Source organism: Artemia sp. Qi Xiang Cuo, chromosome 18 (assembly GCF_049724085.1).
Source record: "Artemia sp. Qi Xiang Cuo chromosome 18, ASM4972408v1, whole genome shotgun sequence".
Classification (NCBI taxonomy): Eukaryota; Metazoa; Arthropoda; class Branchiopoda; order Anostraca; family Artemiidae; genus Artemia; species Artemia sp. Qi Xiang Cuo.
Genome location: NC_142811.1, coordinates 570,431 through 595,098, shown reverse-complemented (window position 1 = coordinate 595,098; position 24,668 = coordinate 570,431). Strand labels below are relative to the sequence as shown.

At 35.6% G+C, this 24,668-nt stretch overlaps 1 protein-coding gene across 1 annotated transcript in view; it reads left to right on the top strand.

Annotated features, from left to right (window-relative positions):
* The first annotated feature begins 3,674 nt into the window (after positions 1–3,674).
* The window catches only part of LOC148941101 (uncharacterized), an 88,002-nt gene continuing 67,008 nt past the window's right edge, over positions 3,675–24,668 (top strand). The window contains exon 1 of the mRNA XM_089104272.1: positions 3,675–3,714. The gene's annotated coding sequence lies outside the window, so the exon portion shown is untranslated. The remainder of the gene's footprint in view (positions 3,715–24,668) is intronic.

The following is a 24,668-nucleotide window of genomic DNA, read 5'->3' as shown; positions in this document are numbered from 1 at the left end:
ATGGAACCTGAGGAAAAGTGTGGAAACTATCAGATTTTATTTTAGCAGTTTCAGTAATAATGATCTTCTTTCATAAGTTAGAGGCAAAACAAGATTCAATGGTGAGCTAGCTGTGAGTTTTGCCATTTCTTAGTTTTATTTTTAATTTTTGACATTGTTGGCAATTGTGTTTTTGTTGTCCATAAGAAATCACAAATTCAAAAAAAAAAAAAAATCAGGATCAAAATTCTAAGCTGAAGTATAAACAGGTAGAAAATATGACTACCTTCAAGTAACATCAAATTGAGATTGTTGAACTAACCGTGAAACTTGAGGAAAAGTGTGGAAACAAACAAATTGTATTTTAATAGTTTCAGTAATAATGATCTTTTTTAATAACTTAGAGGAAAAACAAGATTCAATGGTGAGTTGGCTGGGATTTTTGACATTTTTTGTATTCATTTGTCATTTTTGATATTTTTTAAAAATGTGGGTTTGTTTTCAATAAATAATCAAAAATTAAAAAAAAAAAAAAATCAAGATCAAAATTCTAAAATTCAGTATAGACAGGTAGAAAGTATGACTTTCTTCAGATAACTCTCCTCCCTTTAAGAGTACCGGAAAATAATACTTAAAATGTAGTTAAAATGGAGTAGCATAAAAATGATCCCATCCCCACAAAAAAAAAAAAATTGAATAGACCCACTTTGAAAGAGAATTCTGAGTCTGGCTAAGATGCACGTTACCTGCTCCTGTAGTATAGTATGCAGAGGTACAGCCCAACTGAACCAGAATAGGTAAAAAGTGAGTGGTTTATTTTATATATTGTCGCTACTAAAGACTGTCTCTGCACCCTATACTGCTGGCGTAACTAATCTGCAACTTAACCTTAAGATTCATACGCAAGCTTAAAATTCAAAACAATGCCAAAAATCAATACGTAACGTCTCTTCTTGAGTAAATATAGAACTAAGAGTTTTTTTCTGCTTTTTGCTCAATCACTTATTTTAGTTAAATTGCGTACACTGGACATATTTGATGTGGACAGTTCTGCGCTATTGCTGCATCCCTAATACGTGAGCCGTTTTGCGTGAGAGAAAAACACAGATATGTGTGAACCAAGGGTAAGGTTTTAGCACTTTTGAATCAATATTTGTGAATATTCCGTCTTCGTAAAGATCTTGGAAATTTACTGTGTCTGTTAATTGCATATTAAATGCCATAAAATAATTTTGCAATAATTGAAAAGTAGTTGAAAATTAACGTAAAATTTATCGCCATCTAGTTCCTTTGTGTTTTAATATTAAACGTTTAAGGTTTTAGCGTTTTTGAATCAATATTCGTGAATATTCCGTCTTCGTAAAGACCTTAGAAATTTACTGTGTCTGTTAATTGCTTATTAAATGCCATAAAATAATTTTGCAATAATTGAAAAGTAGTTTAAAATTAGCGTAAAATTTATCGCCATCTAGGCCCTTTGTGTTTTAATATTTAACGTTTAAGGTTTGAGCATTTTTGAATCAATTATCGTGAATATTCCGTCTTTGTAAAGATCTTGGAAATATACTGTGGCACATAATAGCATACTAAATGCTATAGAATGTCTTTGCAAGATTTGAAAATTAACGTAAAATTTATCGCCGTCTTGGACCTTTGTGTAAGAAAAACCCTGAATATCGGAAAAATGCAAAAAATATTTAAGGACAGAAAATTTTGTACAAGAATGAAACCTGGTGAATTTCTTAGAAAACTTTCGAATTATTTAATAAGTTAAGTTAATATTTCGGCCTTTTTGGTCTTCTTTTGACAGCATCATTATGAACGTTAATGGCTCGTTCTTGAACCTAATTATCATGGATTATAATATTTTATTCGTTATTACCTTCATACTAAGGTCGCTGACAAGTAAAAAATCCAACCTCTTATGTATTCATAATAATCAAAAGATAGTAACGTTTCCCATTTGTCAGGACTTATAATACGAAAAATGAACGTAAAACATTCTATAAGCTAATTAGCATAAATTATAATTAATTATTCGTTGCCTTCTTTATCCTAAAGTGAGTAACAACTACAAATTCAATTTCTTTTGTATTCATAATAAGCAAAAAACAATAATATTTCAGGTCTTTCAAAGAGTTTTGAAGGAGCTTTGGATCCTTTTACCGAACCATCTGGCCAATTGCTTATTTTTTGTTTAATATTTGGTTATCAGAATTTTTCTCCGTTCTTGCACTAACGCCATGCCCGGACTTAATGACTTACTGTATGGTCTTGAAAACCAAAGGCCTTTGGAGGGTTTCCAACTTCGCCAATCCTGATTTGCAACATCCTCCGTATACTTTAATGCCATACTCAATTTTTGACCAGATCAACCTTTTAAAAAACCAAACAGAACTGTTGGTGAGCCGGTTCATTTAACAGTAGCTAGACGTTTTAAAGGAATTAGCCTTTTCATGCAAATTTTTTAACAAAATCTATAGCTGCGTTTTGATCACCGTTCAGTGAAGCAATTGAACTGCCAAAGTTGGGCATTCAAGTGCTTAATTTTCGTTTTTACTTTACGGTGGACGTTTATAAAGCCGTTCGGCGTTCTTTCGTAAAAACAGGAATTAAATATGGAAAGCTAAAGATAGCACTGTTTTTTTTTTTTAATTGCAGTCAACAGCGGGGTAAAATTTTTTTTTTTTTTTTGCTAGTTGTCAGAAAAACTATCATTTCCTTTACGGTTAAGGCTTCAATAGAATATATGATCAAAAGAAAGAAACTAACCATACAATGGTAAGACACATGTCTTTAACTTTAGCTCCATTGACATATGCTAATATTATAACAAACAAATTCAGAAAAAGTCCAAGGAAAAGACTAAAAAATGTGTCCACTCATTTCATGACAAGAAAACTTTTATCACAGTGGGTTCATCTGTGTTTATCGAAAACGAAAAAAACAAATTAAGGAATAAAAAAGAATAAAGCGCCCAATTAAAACCTAAAATAAACAGAAATACAAGAACACAAATATCCTAGGCCTGAAGATGAGTATGGCAAGTAGTGTGTTCCCAAAACATTCAAAATAAAAAATCAAAATTAAAACCAAAAACTGTTCAACAAAAAATTTACTTGAAAAGACATTTCTTTATGTACTATTAAAAAAAACAGCAAATTTCAAGCCAATTATTATGTAAAATTCGATTTCAACTAACCATTTTAAAATTGCGTTATTGTTGTTAAAATCGTTCATTCCAATTTTATTGAACTTCCGAGCAAAAAATTAAATAAATCTTTTCAAACAGACGCTGGTAATTTTTAAAGCATACTGTCTAATTTACTGAAGCAGTTATTATTATTAATTTCTGTCCTATACTATACCTAGCGTTTGCTGTTTGCTATCCAATGTTCAAATTGGTAAATAGTTACTTTATTATACTCTTATCAAAGCTATCCTTGACTAAAAGTTGTCATAGCACTGTCTTGACTCTAAACAAAGTCCCAGCTTTGCCTAAAATAAATTTTTAGCAATGGAAAGCCATAGAATCAAGTTAAGATGGGAGTATAATTTTGGCCATGAATATATGTGTGAAGATACAAATTGCTAAACATCTCCACGATCGTCCCGAATGCTGTATACCGATTCTCTTCTACAAACCACTGAAATTAAGTGGTAATGAAAACACTGACTAGTTTACGACCAAATTCAAAAATTTAGGACATTAATTTTGCAAGCATTGGTGTTTTTGTAAGTATTGGTGATTCATAAGAACTTATTAAGTCTTTTGCCTTTTAATAGTCTTAGAAAAGTGTGTTCTAAAAACTGATGTGAATTGGGGAAATTTTTTATTTGTCAAGTTGCAATTCAGCATAGGCCTATGGACTACTAAGTTAGGTTAGCCTACAGCATAAGTGACACAATCTGGCAACTGAAATTTAGCAGGTGATGCTCAAGGCTTGGACCTGTTTTAATTGATGAAGCAGACACTTTTGGTAAATTTAATCAGTGACCTATTGACCAATAGGTCAGTGACAATTGACCATTGCCTATTTGAATGTAATATGCTGACACCTGCACAACCAACCTTGCTTTGTAAACTGTTAAAATGCTTCAAACACCACAAAATCTCACTATCAGCCAAGAGCCTAGCCAACTATACCTGCACACAGAGCATAGAAATTGAAATCTATCATCTCATAATTGAACTCCTAGAGTTGAAAGATCTACTGAAAGGTATCTGAAAATATCTAATAAATATGAGTCAATCGAGCCAGTAGCTCTGTAGCCCACAGAGTGAAGCAAAAGGAAAAAGGCTAAATAGTATTACTGAAAAGCCCGCCTGCTGTTAAATAGAAGAAAAAGACCTAATAATCATAGCCTACAAGAATAACTTCAAAATCTAAACCCAATCTTAGTGGAGCTTAGAGCTAGGTGAATAGCTGGTGAATTTGAATTTAAAAAGCCCAAACTAATAGCCTAAGTAAAGAGTTCTTTGATGGTGAAAGTTGTTGGTTGCAGTTCAGCATACAGCCTACTAAGTTAGGTTAGCCTATAGCATAATAGACAAAATCTGGCAACTGAATTTTAGCAGGTGTTGCTCAAGGATTGGACCTTTTTGTAAATGAAGAAGCAGACACTTTTGGTAAATTTAATCAGTGACCTAATAATCTTAGCCTAAAAGAAAAACTTCAAAATTTAAACCCAATCTTAGTGAAACTTAGAGCTAGGTGAATAGCTGGTGAATTTGGATTTAAAAATAACCTGAACTAATAGCCTAAGTAAAGGGTTCTTTGATGGTGAAAGTTATCAGTGAGAATATTTGCAGTATTTTTGAGAATTTTGGTGGTAATTGGACATTAAATTGGATATTTTAGTTGAGTTTTAAAGAAACTTTTAAAGTTGTGTGGAGATAAATCAGATTCTAGAGGAATGGAGCCAGGGGCTCCACCTCCATTGCTGAATAATGCATACATGATGCAAGCTGCACAGGGTATCCATATGGTCAATCAATATGGACAAGTTTTTGTACCAATTCAGGCACCAAGCAGCCCCCCAGTAAACTTACATCATCCAAATCTGTGTATACCTAGTTCATCACCTTATGTGCCAATGATTGCTACTCAAAACTGATATAGCCCTTTATATGACCAAGAATTTCCATCTTTATCTTTACCTTGTGATCAGGATGTGGATTTAGAGAACTGCATAAGCCCTTATGAAGCAGAAGGTATTGCCAGTAGCTAAAAAAAGACAGCAGTGAAAAGAAGAGCATATGAACCAGTCAGTGCACAACTGCAGTTTGAGAAAGCTGAACAGATGAACCAAAGAACGGAGTCAATGACAAACTCACATGCTGATGTCAGCAAGAAGATGCACCAAAAGGAGAAGTTCATAGTAAATCAGGAGTTTGAATTCCCAGAAGAAGATCTCTACAGATTTGAAATGGTAGTAGAACTTAATGAAGTAGATACATCCAAGAAACTTCCAGAAGACTTCAGCCTTGTAAAATACCTGAAAGAAATACTGAAAGGTGATTGATTTGAATTTGAAACTTTCAATGAAAGAAAGAAGATGATCATATTTGTTAAAACAGAAGAAGCATGTGAAAAAAATGAAGAGTATAAAGGTGATAGGAGGATTAAATGTGGACATTCAGAAAAGAGGCAGTACTGTGAGAGGAATAATCAAAGGTATCCCCTTGGAACTGTCAGAACATGAGGAAATTGAAAGTATTGAAAAGTATTTCAGTTATAAGTGCAAAAAGACAAAAGCAGTTCAATCATGAATCAAGGAAGCTAGAGGACAGCTTGGCAATTTTATTAACTTTTGAAAGTAACTTCCTGCCACCTGCAGTTTGGATGTGTGGTTGGAAAAGAATTGTGCAAGAATATAATAGACCAATAATACAGTGCCATAGATGTCAAAGATATGGACATGTCAAGAAGAATTGCAATGCCAAAGAAGATCTATGTCTAAGATGTGCTGGTAAACATCAGTCAGCTGTTTGCAATAGAAAAACTTAGAACAACAGAAGAAAGCAGATTATTTCAGGTGTGTAAATTGCAAAGGAAACCATCCTTCTACCTCATCATTATGTAGTGTTAGAAGAAGGAATTTGGAAGTATTGAAAGTGGCAGAGAAACATCAGATGAGCTACGGGAGAGCAGAAACTGTATACAGATCATATGCTGAAGTTGTCAATAAGAATGTTTACAAAGAACATTCAGTGAGAACACACAATGTGCCCCAACTTGAAGTTAAACAAGCTATAAACAATGCTGCAAACAAAATTGTTATTGGACTTTTGCTATCACCAGAATTATTGGATATGGCAAACTTACCGTTAAAAGAGAGGATAGAGAAATTATGTAAGTTTATCAAAAACCTAGGAATTGCATAGCTGGATTGTAGTTTGGTAATTCAACAGTGTAAAAACAAATGACTTTGAGACAAAGGCTGAAAATTATTTCTTGGAATGCTCAATCTATGGTTAAAGTGAACAAAAATCTTCTGCTGTACTATTGTACCAGTGTCAATGCTGATATTTTCTGTATTCAAGAAATGGTCTTAAAACCATATATGAATCCTATGTTTTGGAATTACAAAGTAGTTAGAATGAACAGATTGGATAAAGATGGTGGAGGAGCCATAATTGGAATCAAGAAGCCACTCAATTACACTCCTATTTATTTTAATCTTGATGATCTTTGTGAGATGAAAGTGATTGGATGTAAGTTATATCTGTCGCCATCATTGAAAGTGAATATATTTAATGTCTATATTCCAGATGGAAATTCTTTGACAATGCCTGAAAAGTTACAAAAAATACTGGACTTAGTACCTAAAGGAGAGAAAGTGATGATATTGGGAGATTTTAATTTTCATCATAGAGCCTGGTGCACTTGTGGACTAGAAAATAGAAATGAAAAAATTGTAGCAGACTTCCTGCTAGAGAATGGTGAAGTTTCTCTTTTGACTCCCAAAGACTTGACAACCAGACTTAATGGAAGGACAGGAAGAACAGTAACAATAGATCTCATTATGGGATCAGCAAGCTTAGCTTCAAAGGTAGAAATAAAGAATGACAAAGTGTCATGTTTGTATAGTGATCACTACACAATAATCACAGAGATGTTTTCCCACAATGCTACAAGAATTCAAAATAAAACAGATAGGAAGCTGAATCTGAAGAAAGCAAATTGGGATTTATTAAAAGAAAAATTGAAAGACATAGACATTAGAAGTAAAGTGAATTGTCAGGAAGACTAAAAAGCTAAAATTGAGACATTCCAAAATGAACTGCGAGAAGTTGCAGAACAAGTGATCCCTAAGACAGGAGGAAGACAAAAAGGACATAAATTTAGTCTATGGTTGAATGAAGAAAGGACTGTGGCAAAAATAGAGTTAGTCAAAGCAAGGAAAATTTATAATCAATTCCCAAATTTTGAAAACTACATGTTGTGTCAAAGAAGACATGCCATATTTAGAAAGAAAATCATTGAAGCAAAGAAAACCCCTTTTGAAGAATTTTTAGAAAGATTGGATTTCAGAGAACCTGCAAATCGAGTTTACTGTGTGGTGAAAAATTTAATCAATGAGAAGAATGAAAACATTGAGAACAGTCCTTTGATTGTAGATGGCATGATAGTTACTGAAGATCAAGAGAAAGTGGATAGAGCAGCAGAATATGTGGAGTCTGTGATAGGCAATCAAGATGAATTAAGTAACCAGGAAGCACAAATAATTGCTAAAGCAAAGAGACTAAGTGAGAAAGGTAATGAAGAAGAATACAACAAATCATTTACATTTGGTGAATTGAAAAGAATCCTTGGCAAAGTGCCACAAACAGCACCAGGAAACGATGGAATTTATCCTCAATATGCAGTCCTCCCACTGGGTTCATAATTATGACAAAAGTTCATATTTTTAACCTAGGTTCATAAATGGGTCATAATTTAGAAAAAAGGTTCATAAAGTTCATATTTTTCTTGCCATTAGCTGGAAAGCAGTTGCGGTTGCCGTCTTTTTCCTTATAAAGGACAAGCAAAGCAAATATGCAAGAGTTTTATTTAAAACGTTTCAAACTGTATCAAGAGTTTCAAGAGTTTTATTTAATTGCATGTTTTTGTGAAGATGTGGAGCTTCCTCCACATTGTTTTCTTAAACATGTTCCAAGTCGATTACTAACCATCGTTGTTTGAGCTGAGAGACTTGATGAGCAATAGGATGGTCTCGATTAGTATTTCCTGAAATTCATCCCTAAGAAAAGACAAGAATTGATGAAGTCCAGCGGATACTGAGAGGTATCTAGTAGTCTCAAGTGTATCACAACCAAAGCAATAGTCCTCTTTATCATATTTTTTGGAAAGCTATTTGCTCAGTTCACAGAGTTGTTTCAACATAGAGAACCACCTATCCACATTCTTTATGACAAAATGCGTTATCTAGTAATGATGACCACCAGCATTTTGTCAAGCAAAATGCTTTGACTGATATTCAGACGGAGGAAAAAAAAACTTTCTGTGCTCTCCCGTTCAAGTGGGGATTTTCTTTCATCCGATGTAGTGGCATGCGGTGTCATTGTGGAAGAATGCCTGTCAAAGGTACAATAAGTTGATGCTCTGAACTTTAGGAGTAGTGCCAGAACTGCTTACCTGGCTGCTTGCCGCCAGGTTGAATAGAAATAACTAGGCCCAAGTGTCTCTCATTATTTCTGGTGTCTGCGGCTGGATGATTTGAATCCGGAGACAAGAAAAAATGACTATCCAACAATTTTAGATTTATGACTTTCTGTGTGAATACTGAAGCTGCCAGTGATGACTGGAACTTGCTCCACCTGGAACCAAGTTTGCCTAAGAACATGGCTTCATTGTGGATTCATGTTTTATGGAACTCAGTTTTTAGTCTGAAAAACTATCAAGGGCAGACAAAATATCCCCTTGTTTCAAAGATATTAAAAGCAGCCCTCTACATGTTGCATGGGAATGCTGACAACATTGAACATGGTTTTTACCGATCAGGACGGATCATGACCTAGGAAAAATCATTGATGAATTTGAAAATGCTCAATGCTAGACTGACTGGACTAGACTGACTGACTGACTAGAGTCTCTGACGCTCTAAAGAAGTTCCAGAACAGGCCCGAAATAGTCCCTATTAACCGAGAGTTGTTGAATTTGGGGCGAAATGCGTGCCAGAGTTATAAATTGTGCCTGAAAACAGAGTAATCTAGACAGGCTGAAGAGGAGTCCATTAGGAAAGAAGAAGAAGAGGAGAAGAGGAAAAAAGAGGATGTTATCTGAGAAGAAGATCATTGAACATCTGGAAAAGATTTTATTGAGAAGAAGTCAGTTGAAAAGGAGAAGAGACAAGTAGCAGAAAGGCTTCTTCAAGAAGCTAATGAGAAGCTGAAAAAAAAAATACAGATGCCAAAGACTTTGTAGAAATAATCCTTGCACAAAATGTGATCAAGGCTTTGAGCTGGAAGATGCGCAAAGAAGATAAGGCAGCCAAAGAGGTTGTTCTGATACGGAGCAGGGTAAACAGACAAAAGTCGTCCTCGATTTTGCCATATTTTGCCAAAAAGAACAATTAAAGTAAAGTATTTTATACTGGTGTATTTCGCACTGTCGTATCGAAAAACTCGTGAAAAAAAACCCACAAAAACAAGAAGAATATGTGCAATAGTGATGAAAACACCAACTGCTGCATTTTGTGCCCTTGGACAGTTTCTGAGGTGCACATATTGTAAATTTAGGTTCATGATTGGTTCATAAAAAGCGCAATCAAAAGTTCATATTTTTGTGGTCAAAAGTTCATATTTTTCACAAAAAATCTAGCGGGAGGCCTGCAATATGTCAAACAGTTGGATGAGAGATGGATAAATGTTTTATTAGACATCATGAATATTGTTTGGGACAAAGGATGTTTCCTGAAAATATGGAAAGATGAAATAGTCACTATGATCCCAAAACAAGGAAAAGATTCAACCACATTGGAAAACTACAGAATGATAACTCTTCTTCCAGTATTAGGTAAAGTCTACAAGAGATTAGTGAAAGTCAGACTAAATTGGGCATTAGAGAAAGCAAAGCTATTAAAGGATATTCAGTGCAGCTTTTGAAAAAAAAGATCTACCACAGAAGTTTTGACAATGTTTATAAATGATGCAGTGTTTGCTTTGGAAAATTTGAAGTTTTTAATAGCAGTATTCCTTGATGTAAAAATGGCATTTGACAAAATGGTTCACAGACATATATTGGAAGGGGTGCTAGAAGCAAGGATTAAAGGACATTAACTTGGTTTTTGACATGATTTTCTAATGAAAAGAGAAGTAAATGTGAAGATTGGAAAAGCAACATCAGCGAGGAGAATATTGAGGCGTAGAGGGGTCCCTCGAGGCTTGGCTTTGGGGCCTGATTATTATAATATTAGTGAGTTTGACATCCCGTTGGACAATGGCGGTAAAAGAGCTGGTATATTTGCTGATAATAATGGTCTATGGGCTATCACCAATAGCATAGAAGAAGGACAAAAGACTATTCAAGAAACACTTAACTTGTTGGAAATATGGGCAGGAGAAAACTGTGTTAAATTTTCCACTCAGAAAACCAAAGCATTGCTGATAACCAGGAAAAGGAATTTTTTACTACCTAAGTTAATGCTGAACCGCATGCAAATAGAATTAGTAAATGAATTTAAGTGGCTTGGTGTGACTTTTGATAAAAATGTTTCAAACCCCATATAAAAACTTTGAAGACAGCATGCAAAAGATGGATAAATATTATGAAGATGCTTTCTGGTGCTAGTTTTGATCCAAAACCACAATTCATGGAAGAATTTTATCTAAAATACATAAGACCCAAGATGGAATATGGTAGCCTGATATACTGCGCAGGCAGTAAGTCATTGCTGGAAGAATTAGAGACAATTCAATACAGTTTGATAAGAATAGCTTTTTCTGCAAGAAAAACCACCCCAAGGTCATTTCTTTTATCGGAAAGTGGACTTGTCAATCTTGCTGCTAGGAGAGAAATTATAGCTATAAAATTTTTGAGAGATACATGGACTGCAGACAAATCCAATCCGATTAAATCCAGACTTCTTAAAGATGGAAGATTATTGTGTTCAAGCAGAAAGATGCATGGATTAGTAAGAGCAAAGGAAAATATGAAATGGTTCACAAACAAGTGCAGTCTAATGGAAATGCTGAGAGTGCTGAATCTCAAGATTGTCCTGCAGTGGAAAGCTAGAACATTCCCTTGTGAAACTGAGTTTGAAATATGGGATGGTCTTGACGTGGCGAAGTCCTTTAGAATGTCGAAAGATTTAAAATATGGCGAAGCAGTGGATATATTTACGGATGCATCCAAGATAGATCAAAAAGTCGGAGCGGCCTTTGTCATTCCCTCAAGGAATGGGAGGAATATGATGCAGTTCGACTTTTCAACAATAGTATATCAAGCTGAAGTATTAGCTATTGCTGAAGCTGTGAGATATGTGAATGAGAATGGGTTAAAGGGGGAAACCTATAGAATTTGTTTGGACTCTAAGAGTGGCCTAGAGGCATTGAAAAATATTTATATGTCTCAATTGGTTTCTGGAGAAATTATTTATTGCCACAGTGAATTACAAAAAGTACTGGAAAAAGGAATCGAAATCGTGCTTGAGTGCCAGGGCATGCAGATATAGAGGGAAATGAATTAGCGGACGAAGTGGCAAAAAGTGAAGTGGAAGGAGATGGACGTGTCTTGCAAACCATTACTCCAAAGATTGTAAATAGAATATCTGAAATTATAAAGCTATTAAATGAAAAGGCATTCGAAGACATTAAGGCATTTTCAATGAATAGATACATAGTGGACAAGAAAGATAAACGATCAAACAGTTCGTGGTAACGAACTGTAAGTAAGGAGCGACCCGGCTCAATGGTAACCAAAACTCTAGAAAACGGGTTTTTGATACCAATAGATATATCAAAAGAATCAGATTTCAATGCTTATTTCAAATATACAAGTTTAGTCCTACCCATCAAAAGTTATGTGCCTGAGAAAATTTGGCTGATTTTCGAAAAAAGGGGAAAGACCCCCTAAAAGTTATAGAACCTTAATGAAAATCACACCATCATATTCCGCGTATAAGATAAACCTACTTTAGAGGTTTAAAGCTCCTATCTACAAAATTGTGGAATTTTGCATTTTTTGCCAGAATAAAGATCACGGTTGCTTGTTTATTTTTTTTTTTTTTTTTTTTTCCCCAGGGGTGATTGTTTAGACCCAGTGGTCCTAGAATATTGTTGGAGGGCTCATTGGAACGTAAAATTAAAGTTATAGTTCACTTTTTAAGTGACCAAAAAAATGGAGGGAAACGAGGCCCCCTCCCACTCTCATTTATTTCCCAAATTCAACAGATAAAAATTTTGAGATAGCCATTTTGTTCAGCATGGTCAAAAATATGATAAAAATGTCTTTTAGGATGACTTGATCCCCAAAAGTCCCCAGGGGGAGGGCTGAAAGTTATGCACTTTACTCACTGTTAACATATAGTATTGGTTTTTGTGAAGTATCCAGCCTTTTTCCGAGGAGATTTTTTCGGGTAGGTGGGGGACGGAGCGGGTCGGGGGCTATATGGAAGGATCTTGCCATGAAGGAAGTTTTCATGGGGGAAGGGAAATTGCCATGAAGGGGGCGCCAGACTTGCCAGCATTATTTATTGGTTATTGGGAAGTATACAACCATTTTCAGGAAGGATTTTTTCTGGAGGGGGGGGGGCCTAGCGGCGGGGAGTACTCTGGAGAATAGGTCCGTGGAGGAGGTTTCTTTGGGGTAAGGGACAGTTCGATGAAGGGGGCGCCGGATTTCCAAGCATTATTTAAAAAACGATCAGAAGTTAAATAAAAAAAAACAAGTTTTTTCAACTGAAATGTAAGAAGGAATATTAGAACTTAAAACGAACAGAAATTATAACGTATGTGAGGGGGTTCTCCCCCGAGTCAATACCTCGCTCTTTACGCTACACTTTTTTTTTAGTGCTTTCAAAAGAGCTATCTATTCTAATTAAACGGCCTTTGTGATTCAGGGGTTTGTTAATCAAAATTTTTTTTAACTTTTAACGTAAAGAGCGTGGTATTGAATAAGGGTAGAACCCCTTCATATAAGTAATAACATATACGTAATAAAAAAAAACAATAAAAAAACAAGCGATACGGCTCGATAGTAATCGAAACTTTTAAAAACGAAATTTTGATGTCAATAAATGTATCAAAAGAATGTGTTTATAATGCTGATCCTAAATATATAAATTTTATTAAGTTTAGTATTACTCATCAAAGGCTACGAGCCTGAGAAAATTTACTCGATTTTTTAAAGAGGGAGGAAACGTCCCCTACAAGTGATAAAATTTTAATGAAAATCACACCGTCAGATTTAGCGTATCAGATAACCCTATTACATAGGTTTCAAGCTCACATCTGCAAAAATCTGCGACTCTGTATTTTTTGCCAGAAGAAAAACATACAAATATAGAAGTTAGTTACATAAGTTAATTTGTAAAGACATCCATTTAGCAAAAGAAAAGTAAAATTTTTACGCAAATAAAAGCTGCATTAACTAAAAAACGATCAGAAATTAAATAAAAAAAACAAGTTTTTTAAACTGAAAGTAAGGAGCGACATTAAAACTTAAAACGAACAGAAATTATTCCGTATATGAAAGGGGCTGTCCCTCCTCAACGCCTCGCTCTTTACGCTAAAGTTTTTTATTGTTTTAAAAAATAGAGTTGTGAGAAAGTCAAACTTTTTATTGTTTTAAAAAAATAAGTTGTGAGACAGAGTCAAACTTTAGCGTAAAGAGCGAGGCGTTGAGGAGGGGACAGCCCCTTTCATATACGGAATAATTTCTGTTCGTTTTAAGTTTTAATGTAGCTCCTTACTTTCAGTTTAAAAAACTTGTTTTTTTTTTATTTAATTTCATAAAGCAGTGTATGGTGAACTAACTAAGTCGAAAGCGAGAATAATATTTAGACTAAGATCAGGACATGCAGCAACACAAGCATATAGAGCTAGATTTTACGGGGAAGATAGAAAATGTACATATTGTGGTGAAGAGGAGACGGTGAATCATATGGTGTTTCAATGTCTGAAAATGGAGGAAAAAAGAAAACAAATAAGGAAGTCCATGAAAGAAAGAAGAATAGTGGTACCAGACGATTTACTAAGTAGTGAAAGATCTTCAAAAGACTTTAGTGAAGGTCTCAAATTAATATTCAAGTTCATAAGACATTAACCAAATTAATACACTATAGTGAAATATGTCAGTTGGATTCAGAAGAAGGAAAGCCTCTCAAGTCCTCAGGGAAGAGGGAAGGATTCTACATCCAGGTTCCAGCAAGCATTGGTAAAACTTTCATTGTTGGCAAATATTTAAGGAAAATTGCTTAAGAAAACTATTATTTAAGGAAATTAAGTTAGTACCTATTAGTAGGAAACTGATAGGTAGGCCTACTTATGCAAATATTAATTTAGTAAGAAACTAAATTAATTTTTTAGGAAAATAATTTTGTACCATCAGATTCCTTAAGTCATGCTAGTTCCAAATATTTCGGTTGCCTTTATAATTATACACCCTGCATTTCCTATAAGTCCAACATTTAGTTCAACTACTACTAACAACTCACCACAGCGCCAAGCCACCAGAGGCCAACACAGCTCTGCATGCTATTTTACCTTAATTTTCAGTTATCAGTTTCTTTTTCTCTGGTTTTAGTTGTGAAATGTAATTCCTGCTATTTGAGTAGAATTTTAAGCCTATTTTTCTTCTATAGTTTAGGCTTGGAAGCTTCATTTGTTTCAGGTGCTCTTCATATGACATTTCTTTTAGTCCAGGGAGTTGTTTGGTGGCATTTCTCTGCACCTTTTTGGTTTTGATAGCATCACCAATGTATGAGGCACCCCAGACTATGTTTCCATACTCAATGGTTGGTTGCACAAGGGCTTTGTAGAGTCCAGTGTCTAAATGCCTGTGGTTTTAGTGTCTAAATGCCTGAAAGACCACCTGATTAGACCAACCAGTCTGTTTGCCTTATTTGCAATTAGATCTGTGTGTTGGTGGAATTTCAGCCCTGAGTCTATAAAGATCCCCAAATCTCTTTCACAATCAGTGTGTGATATGACTGAGACAGTGTTTGTTTTTACTAATATAAGGGTGTCATTGATGTTTTTTGGCTTGGGTCCAATCCATAATGTCTTGCACTTTTTAGCATTGAAGCTTAATCCTAGGCTCTCAAGATTACTGTTCAACATGTTAATGTTGCTCTGCAGGATGGTTATATCTCTTGTTTTGCCACTGGCATGAAAAGCTTTGTGTAATGTGCAAAGAGCTTGACGTGGCTGGTGATACCTTCAGTTATGTTATTTATGTGGAGGATGAAGTGGCCCTATTACATTCCCCTGGACAATGCAACTTGGTGCACTAGCTTTTGATGACAATCTGTCTACCACTTTAAGAATCTGGCTATGGTCAAGTAGAAAGGAAGATATCCACAAAATCATCTGCTCACTTGTACCATTGGTACAAAGTTGTGAGAGTAGGGTGCTATGGGGGACTTTGTCAAAGGCCTTTTCAATGTGAAACAGAGCCACCAGAATACTCAGGCCACTTTCCAGGGCTGTTGTCCACTTGTCCAAAACTATAAGATATTTGCACATCTTTAAAACCTTATAAATTGGGATTGATAAAAGTTGTGAAGCTGAAAACAACTTTGTTGTACTTCATTTAAGCAGAAGATTTATTTTGCAAGGTTTCACTTTTATAACACGCAGATTTTTAAAGGTCAGGATCCTCTAGAGAGAGAAGGAGTGGAGGTAGGTACTTCAAAATACCTTCCCAGGGCATATTTTAGCCTATAGACCCATCCCTGAAAGTTTCATTTTCCTAACCCAACCCCTTCCCAAGATAGCCAAAAGAAGCTAAAGTAGAAGTTTACCCCATTTCTTTTAAATCTATCTTTCTTTATGATGTTCTCCCACCCCAGACAAGGATGACTTGCTTTCCATTTAGCCCTCGACAGTTGGCTGAAAAAGACAATATTTGGCAATCTGTCATCCTTCATCTGCACAATGTGCCCTAGTCATCTCAACCTTTTTTTCATTATAGCCCTAGAAAGTGGAATTGAACCACATTTCATACAGCCTACTGTTTGAAATACAGTCAGTCAGGTACCCAGAACAATCCATAGGCAATTTCTTTGGAAAACATCTAACAAATCTTCATTCACTTCTTAGAGTGCCCTTGCTTCAGAGTCATAGTTGACCACTGTCATCACTGTAGCTTCTAATATTCTAATCTTTGTTTTCAGACTTATGCCTATCTTCTTATTCTTCCAAACTTTTGTTAACTATGAAAAAGTACCTTGAGCCTAGACTATTCTACTTTTAACATCTTCACTGGTCCCACTGTCTTTACTAATAGTACTACCAAAGTAAGTGAAGCTGCCCACCTGATCAATCTTTTTGTTACCCAACATCACATTTTCATATTCACTTAGGCTATTCCTAGCCTTTGTGACTTAGTCTTATTAACAGTAATTTTCAAACCTTTTCTAGCACCCTGAACTTGCAAAACCTCTAAAAGTTCATTTAGTTTGCTCACAGTTTCATCTAGGATGCTTAAAATATCAACATAATCTATGTCCAAGAGATTTTTTCCTCCCCATTTGATTCTGTGGTCTCTCATTGTCTTTCCTGTGATCCTTAAGACAAAGTCCATCAAAATGATCCACATAAAGACAGATAGAACACAACCCTGCTTAACTCCTAATTTAATACAAAACCAGCTGCTAACCTCATTTCCTACCTTAACTAAAGCAGTGTTATTTAGCTCCTTTTTTTAGCACATTTAGCCCTAATATATATGTAGGCTGTTTATTATCTGTTTATTGAATATAGTGATACATCATAGGTTTTGGGGTAAAGGTAAAGGATCTTTCCATTTTTGAGCTACAAATTAGATGAACGTATCACCTAGTGCCTTTTAATGCTTATCCATCTCCAAATACAACAGTTGCTTTACTTGGAAATTCAATTGTAAGCCTGGTAAACGTCTTTATTAAAAGAGTATTCTGATAGCTTAGAAACAAACTTCTCTTTACAACCAGAATTTCATCCTGAATCAAAGTATGACATTTGTCTCCATTGAATTTTTTTTTAAACTAACTTATCCTTTATAACCTTCTCTAAATAAATAGCCTATATTATATATTTCTTATGTGTTTAGTGATTGTAAATTTTGTCACTCTTTATTTCATTTACAAGTACACCAGTCAGAGGCAACGCTATAGTGTTGCCTATAGTAAAGGCCATATGGCTCCAATATTTTATTATTTATTTAATTATTATTTTTTCCCCAGAGGCACTTCATATGGAAGGGGTCTTCATATAAGCTTCAAAGGGGGCTCATTCGACTGGAAATCGAGAGTTCTAATGCCCTTTTTAAGAGTCAAAAGTGATTGGAGGGCAACTAACACCCCTTCCATGCCCACCATTTCCCCAAACACATCCAATCAAAATTTTGAGATAGCCATTTTGTTCCATGTAGTTGGTTTCCAGATAGAAATTATGTTTTTGAAGAGGACACTCCCTCCACAGCCCTCAGGGCATGGGTTGTAAATTATGCCTTGGGGGCATATAAGGATTTTATAGAAAGCTTTGTCATAGAAACTTCAAAAAGGACTCATTTGACTGCAAATTCAAAGGGGTATTGTCCTTTTTAATAGTCGAAAGTGATTGGAGGGCAGCTAACCCCTCTCTCATGCCCACTATTTCCACGAACACATCCAATCAAAATTTTGTGATAGCCCTTTTGTTCAACGTAGTTGAAAGTTCTTGAAATTCTCTCTTTCAGCAGGACACTCCCCCCACAGTCTTCAGGGCAAGGGTTATAAGTTATGCCCTGGGGGCATATATGGTTCTTATGGAAGGAATGCTTATATAAACCTCAGAGGGGGCTCATTTGATTGGAATTTGAAAGTTCTAGTTCACTTTTTAAGCATCAAAGTATATTGGAGGGTAACCAGCCCCCCCCCTCCCCTTACGCCATTTTTTCCCAAATGCATCCAATAAAATTTTGAGACAGCTATTTTAATAAAAACAGTTCATAGATCATGACTGTATACCAAGAAATATAATACAATGTTAAGCCACTCTTTAGTTTCAAAAGTTTTAAAATTTTTGTTGGAAAATGTCAAGCATAATTCTCAGAAAACCTGCAAATTTGCAATGCCTTAAATTTATATATAAATTTTGTCTAAATTGTATCTAAAATTTTATATCCTTTATATAATAAGATACCTAAAATTTGCAATACCTTAAATTTATATATAAATTTTATCTAAATTGTATATAAAATTTTATATCTTTTATGTAATAAAATACCTACAGCATTTCTGGCTATAGCAAGCGTATGGATTTCTTTTTTATCCAAGGTTCTGCTGTTTGCCCTCTTGTCATCCTCCAACATATAAAACTGCTAGAGTTCCTATTAGGCCTTGAGTAGGATATAGCAAGCCTTCAAAGTCTTTAACTGAAGCCTTTTGAGATAATACAAGCCATGAAATACTGTTAGATTCCTTATCCTGAAATCCGTTATGATTATTATTAGCTTACAGAGTTACTTGAGTGCCTTAGCTCTAATAGTAATGATAATAAAACGACATAGCTTACAGTAGAAAAAAAAACTTTGATGCCAGAAGAGACGAAATAGAGCCCTATAAACCCTCTTCTACCATTTGAATTTAGTTGGCCTATGGTGTTAATTTGTATTACTTGGGTGATTTAAAGTAGGCTGTTTATTTTTGTCAATGGCAAAATAGTTTTGGCTATTTTGAATTATCAGTTATTATTTTTGGAAGTTTTTTAAATAATATACGTAGCTAAGAATCGTGCATTGAGCAGAAAAAGCTCTTGAATGACTTGTTGAGTTGTTATTGTTAAGGGAAAAAGCCAACTAAGCTGAATTTGATTATTTTTTTATAGGTAATGGAACTGATTTTTGACTTAAGATTCGGGCCGAGGGTTATCACATAAAGAAAGTATTCAGGCTCGAAAAAAAAGTGAGTAGTAACTGGTCCAAATAATCCCTTTTATTTTTTTCTCTGTCCATATTGTCTAATGTTCACCCTTGTATGCTTAATCACACCTATGCGGCTGTTCTAAGCGTAAAAATCGTATATTCTAAGCTATTCACTTTAGCACTATTCACTTTAATGTATTTGTCTGATATACCATACAAGAATAGGACCTTCACTAAAGTCTTCTAACAGCTGAATCAAACACTTGCTCATAATCTGTAAAAAAGAAGACTAAAGGCGTTTGGTTAATTTTTAATTAATAATTCTTAATTATTAAAAGAGTAAAACTTGGTCGACGCATCTTCTGCCCTTCCTAAAACACACAGGGGCCGACAAACGTTTGAGACAAACGTTTTCTCTCAAAACGTTTTCTACAGTATCTCTTAAGTCTAAAAAGTATCGCCAAACTAAGTTATTTACTTCCTACAGAAACCAGGCCAATGCTTCTATAATAATGACACTCACTCTTATCATCTCTCTTATTGAGGGGTTTAATTAGAGTTTTCCTAAAATCGCTAGGTCCCTTTGCTTTTTCAAAAATTTTTAGTCATAATATTCAGTAACCAATCTCTAACCTCTTAACCACCATATTTAATAAACTCATTTGCCACACTATCAGTACCTGGGGCCGTATTATTTTTCATTCCTTTTGTCCCTTTATTCCTTTGAATTGAATTTATCAAGTATTTTGGGCAATAGGTTGCATCAAGACTGGGCTGGGTAATTGTAGACAGAGAAAAGCCAAGACAGATAGTCCAAGTAATTGAGAGGCAAATGTTTAAATGGCTCGGGCACGGGTAAATGGCAGGAGTATGAATGACTCTCTTATTGGACACATACTTGCCAGGTTAGTTTTTGGAAAGGCATGCCTGCCTAGAGCCTTGAGCCTAGAAGACCCTGTTGAGGGTATAACATGTTCGGCACGCTAGGTTGACATGACATATCTCAAAGTTTTGAGAGATGTCTTGACTTTAGGAGATATGTCATGAAGTTGGCCGTATGTAAAAAAATTTACTGAAGCGTTAGCTAAGGTGTAGGTACATGCTTGGAACACCTTTATAAGCACTAATATGCAATCCTATGATGTTCATCTGTCTTCCACTTTAAGAATCTGGCTATGGTCAAGTAGAAAGGAAGATATCCACAAAATCATCTGCTCACTTGTACCATTGGTACAAAGTTGTGAGAGTAGGGTGCTATGGGGGACTTTGTCAAAGGCCTTTTCAATTTGAAACAGAGCCACCAGAATACTCAGGCCACTTTCCAGGGCTGTTGTCCACTTGTCCAAAACTATAAGATATTTGCATATCTTTAAAACCTTATAAATTGGGATTGATAAAAGTTGTGAAGCTGAAAACAACTTTGTTGTACTTCATTTAAGCAGAAGATCTATTTTGCAAGGTTTCACTTTTATAACACGCAGATTTTTAAAGGTCAGGATCCTCTAGAGAGAGAAGGAGTGGAGGTAGGTACTTCAAAATACCTTCCCAGGGCATACTTTAGCCCATAGACCCATCCCTGAAAGTTTCATTTTCCTAACCCAACCCCTTCCCAAGATAGCCAAAAGTAGCTAAAGTAGAATTTTACCCCATTTCTTTTAAATCTATCTTTCTTTATGATGTTCTCCCACCCCAGACAAGGATGACCTGCTTTCCATTTAGCCCTCGACAGTTGGCTGAAAAAGACAATATTTGGCAATCTGTCATCCTTCATCTGCACAATGTGCCCTAGTCATCTCAACCTTTTTTTCATTATAGCCCTAGAAAGTGGAATTGAACCACATTTCATACAGCCTACTGTTTGAAATACAGTCAGTCAGGTACCCAGAACAATCCATAGGCAATTTCTTTGGAAAACATCTAACAAATCTTCATTCACTTCTTAGAGTGCCCTTGCTTCAGAGTCATAGTTGACCACTGTCATCACTGTAGCTTCTAATATTCTAATCTTTGTTTTCAGACTTATGCCTATCTTCTTATTCTTCCAAACTTTTGTTAACTATGAAAAAGTACCTTGAGCCTAGACTATTCTACTTTTAACATCTTCACTGGTCCCACTGTCTTTACTAATAGTACTACCAAGGTAAGTGAAGCTGCCCACCTGATCAATCTTTTTGTTACCCAACATCACATTTTCATATTCACTTAGGCTATTCCTAGCCTTTGTGACTTAGTCTTATTAACAGTAATTTTCAAACCTTTTCTAGCACCCTGAACTTGCAAAACCTCTAAAAGTTCATTTAGTTTGCTCACAGTTTCATCTAGGATGCTTAAAATATCAACATAATCTATGTCCAAGAGATTTTTCCTCCCCATTTGATTCTGTGGTCTCTCATTGTCTTTCCTGTGATCCTTAAGACAAAGTCCATCAAAATGATCCACATAAAGACAGATAGAACACAACCCTGCTTAACTCCTAATTTAATACAAAACCAGCTGCTAACCTCATTTCCTACCTTAACTAAAGCAGTGTTATTTAGCTCCTTTTTTTAGCACATTTAGCCCTAATATATATGTAGGCTGTTTATTATCTGTTTATTGAATATAGTGATACATCATAGGTTTTGGGGTAAAGGTAAAGGATCTTTCCATTTTTGAGCTACAAATTAGATGAACGTATAACCTAGTGCCTTTTAATGCTTATCCATCTCCAAATACAACAGTTGCTTTACTTGGAAATTCAATTGTAAGCCTGGTAAACGTCTTTATTAAAAGAGTATTCTGATAGCTTAGAAACAAACTTCTCTTTACAACCAGAATTTCATCCTGAATCAAAGTATGACATTTGTCTCCATTGAATTTTTTTTTTAAACTAACTTATCCTTTATAACCTTCTCTAAATAAATAGCCTATATTATATATTTCTTATGTGTTTAGTGATTGTAAATTTTGTCACTCTTTATTTCATTTACAAGTACACCAGTCAGAGGCAACGCTATAGTGTTGCCTATAGTAAAGGCCATATGGCTCCAATATTTTATTATTTATTTAATTATTATTTTTTTCCCAGAGGCACTTCATATGGAAGGGGTCGTCGTATAAACTTCAAAGGGAGTTTATTCAAATGTAAATTGAGAGTTAGGGTGCTCTTTCTCAGGGTCAAAAGTGATTGAAAGGCAATAAACACCTCTTCCACGCCCACCATTTCCACAAACACATCCAATCAAAATTTTCATACAGATATTTTGTTCTACGTAGTTGATATCCAGACAGAAATTATGTTTTTGAGGAGGACACTCCCCCACGGCCCTAAGGGCATGGGTTGTAAATTATGCCTTGGGGGCATATAAAGTTTTTATAGAAATCTTTGTCATAGAAACTTCAAAAAGGACTCATTTGATTGGAAATTCAAAGGGGTAGTGCCCTTTTAATAGTTGAAAGTAATTTGAAGGCAATTAACCTCCCTCTCACGCCCACCATTTCCCCAAACACATCCAATCAAAATTATGAGCTAGCCATTTTGTTCAACATATTGAAAGTTCTGGAAAGTATATCTTTGAGAAGGACACTTCCCCCACAGTCTTCAGGTCAAGGGTTATAAGTTATGCCCTGGGGGCATATATGGTTCTCATGGAAGGAATGCTTATATAAACTTCAGAGGGGGCTCACTTGATTGGAATTTGAAAGTTCTAATTCCCTATTTAAGCGTCAAAGTATATTGGAGGGTAACCAGCCCCCCCCCTCCCCTTACGCCATTTTTTCCCAAATGCATCCAATAAAATTTTGAGACAGCTATTTTAATAAAAACAGTTCATAGATCATATAACAAAAACTCTGGTGTTGACCCCCCCCCCAGGGCATGAGGGCAGGCATTTTAAGTTATGTCCTGGGGGCATATATGGTTCTTATGGAAGGGATGCTCGTATAAACTTTAAAGAGGGCTCATTCGATTGGAAATTGAAGTTCTAGTTCACTTTTTAAGAGTCAAAACAGATTGGAGGGCACCTAGCCCCCCTCCACACCCTTTTTTCCTCAAACCCATCCAATAAGAAATTTGAGATAGCATTTTTTTTAAAAGTATTCAAAGACCATATAACGAAAACTCCAGGGTGAAGACAGCCCCCCAGGGCCTAAGGACCGGCGTTGCAAGTTATGCCCTGGGGGAATATATGGCTCTTATGCAAGGGATGCTTATAAAAACTTCAGAGAGGGTTCATTTGATTGGGAATTGAAAGTTCTAGTTCAGTTTTTGAGAGTCAAAAGAGATTGGAGGGCAACTAGACCCCCTAAACTTCAGAGAGGGCTCATTTGATTGGAAATTGAAAGTTCGAGTTCACTTTTTAATAGCCAAAAGAGATCCAGGGGCCCCTCGCCCGCCCCCCCCATGCCTTCTTCTTCCAAACCCATGTGATGAGAATTTTGAGTTAGAGATTGTGTTAAAAATAGTTCAAAGGTCGGATAAGAAAAATTCTGGTGTCAATACAGCCCCACAGGGCCCAGGGGAAGGCGTTCTAAGTTATGCCCTAAAGGCATGTATGATTCTTATGAAAGGGATGCTCGTATAAATTCTATAGAGGGCTCATTTGATTGGATATTGAAAGATCTAGTCTTCTTTTAGAGAGTCAAGAGATTTAAGGGCAACTAGCCCCCCCCCACGCCCTTTTTACCCAAAGCCATCCGCTACAAATTTTGAGATAGCCAGTTTATTGGAAATTGTTCAAAAATTAGATAACAAAAACTCCGGTGTCAACAGAACCCCCCAGGGCCAGGGGGGTAGGCATTGTAAGTGTTGTCCTGGGGGCATATATGGTTCATATGAAAGGGATGCTTGTATAAACTTCAGAGAGGGCTTATTTGATTTGAAATTGAAGGTCTTATTTTACTTTTTAAGAGACAAAAGATACCGGAAGGCAACTAGCCCCACCCCACACACCCTTTTTTCCCCAAACCCATCCATAACAAATTTTGAGATAGCCATTTTTTTTAAATGGTTCAATGGTCAGATAATAAAAACGCCGGTGTCAACACACCCCCCCGGGGGGGGGGGGGGAGGCAGTTTAAGCTTTGTAATGGGGCCGTATATGGTTTGCATGAAAGGGATGCTTGTATAAACTTCAGAGAGGGCTCATTTGAATGGAAATTAAAAGTTCTAGTTCTTTTCTCACAGTACAAAAAGATTGGAGGGCAACTAGCTTCTCCCTTCTTCCATGCCTTTGGGTATATCAGATGGATAAACCCATCCAATAAAAAAAACTCTGGGGCGGACACAACCCCCCAGGGCCCGGGGACAGGCGTTGTAAGTTATACTCTGGGGGTATATATGGTTCTTATAGAAAATATGCTTGGATAAACTTCAGAGAGTGCTCATTTTATTGAAAATAGAAAGTTCTAGTTCACTTTTAAAGAGTGAAAAGAGATCAAAGGGCAATGAGTCTCTCCCATGCCCTTTTTTCCCCAAACCCATCCAATAAAAGTTTTGACATAGCCATTTTGTTAAAAATAGTTCAAACACCAGATAATAAAAACTCCAAGGTTGACACAAACCCATTTTTTCACTTTGATACCAGTTTGGATACTTTGATGAACATTTGTTTTTTTTAAAATGTTTGATTTTGAAATATGGAATTTTTAAAAACTTGA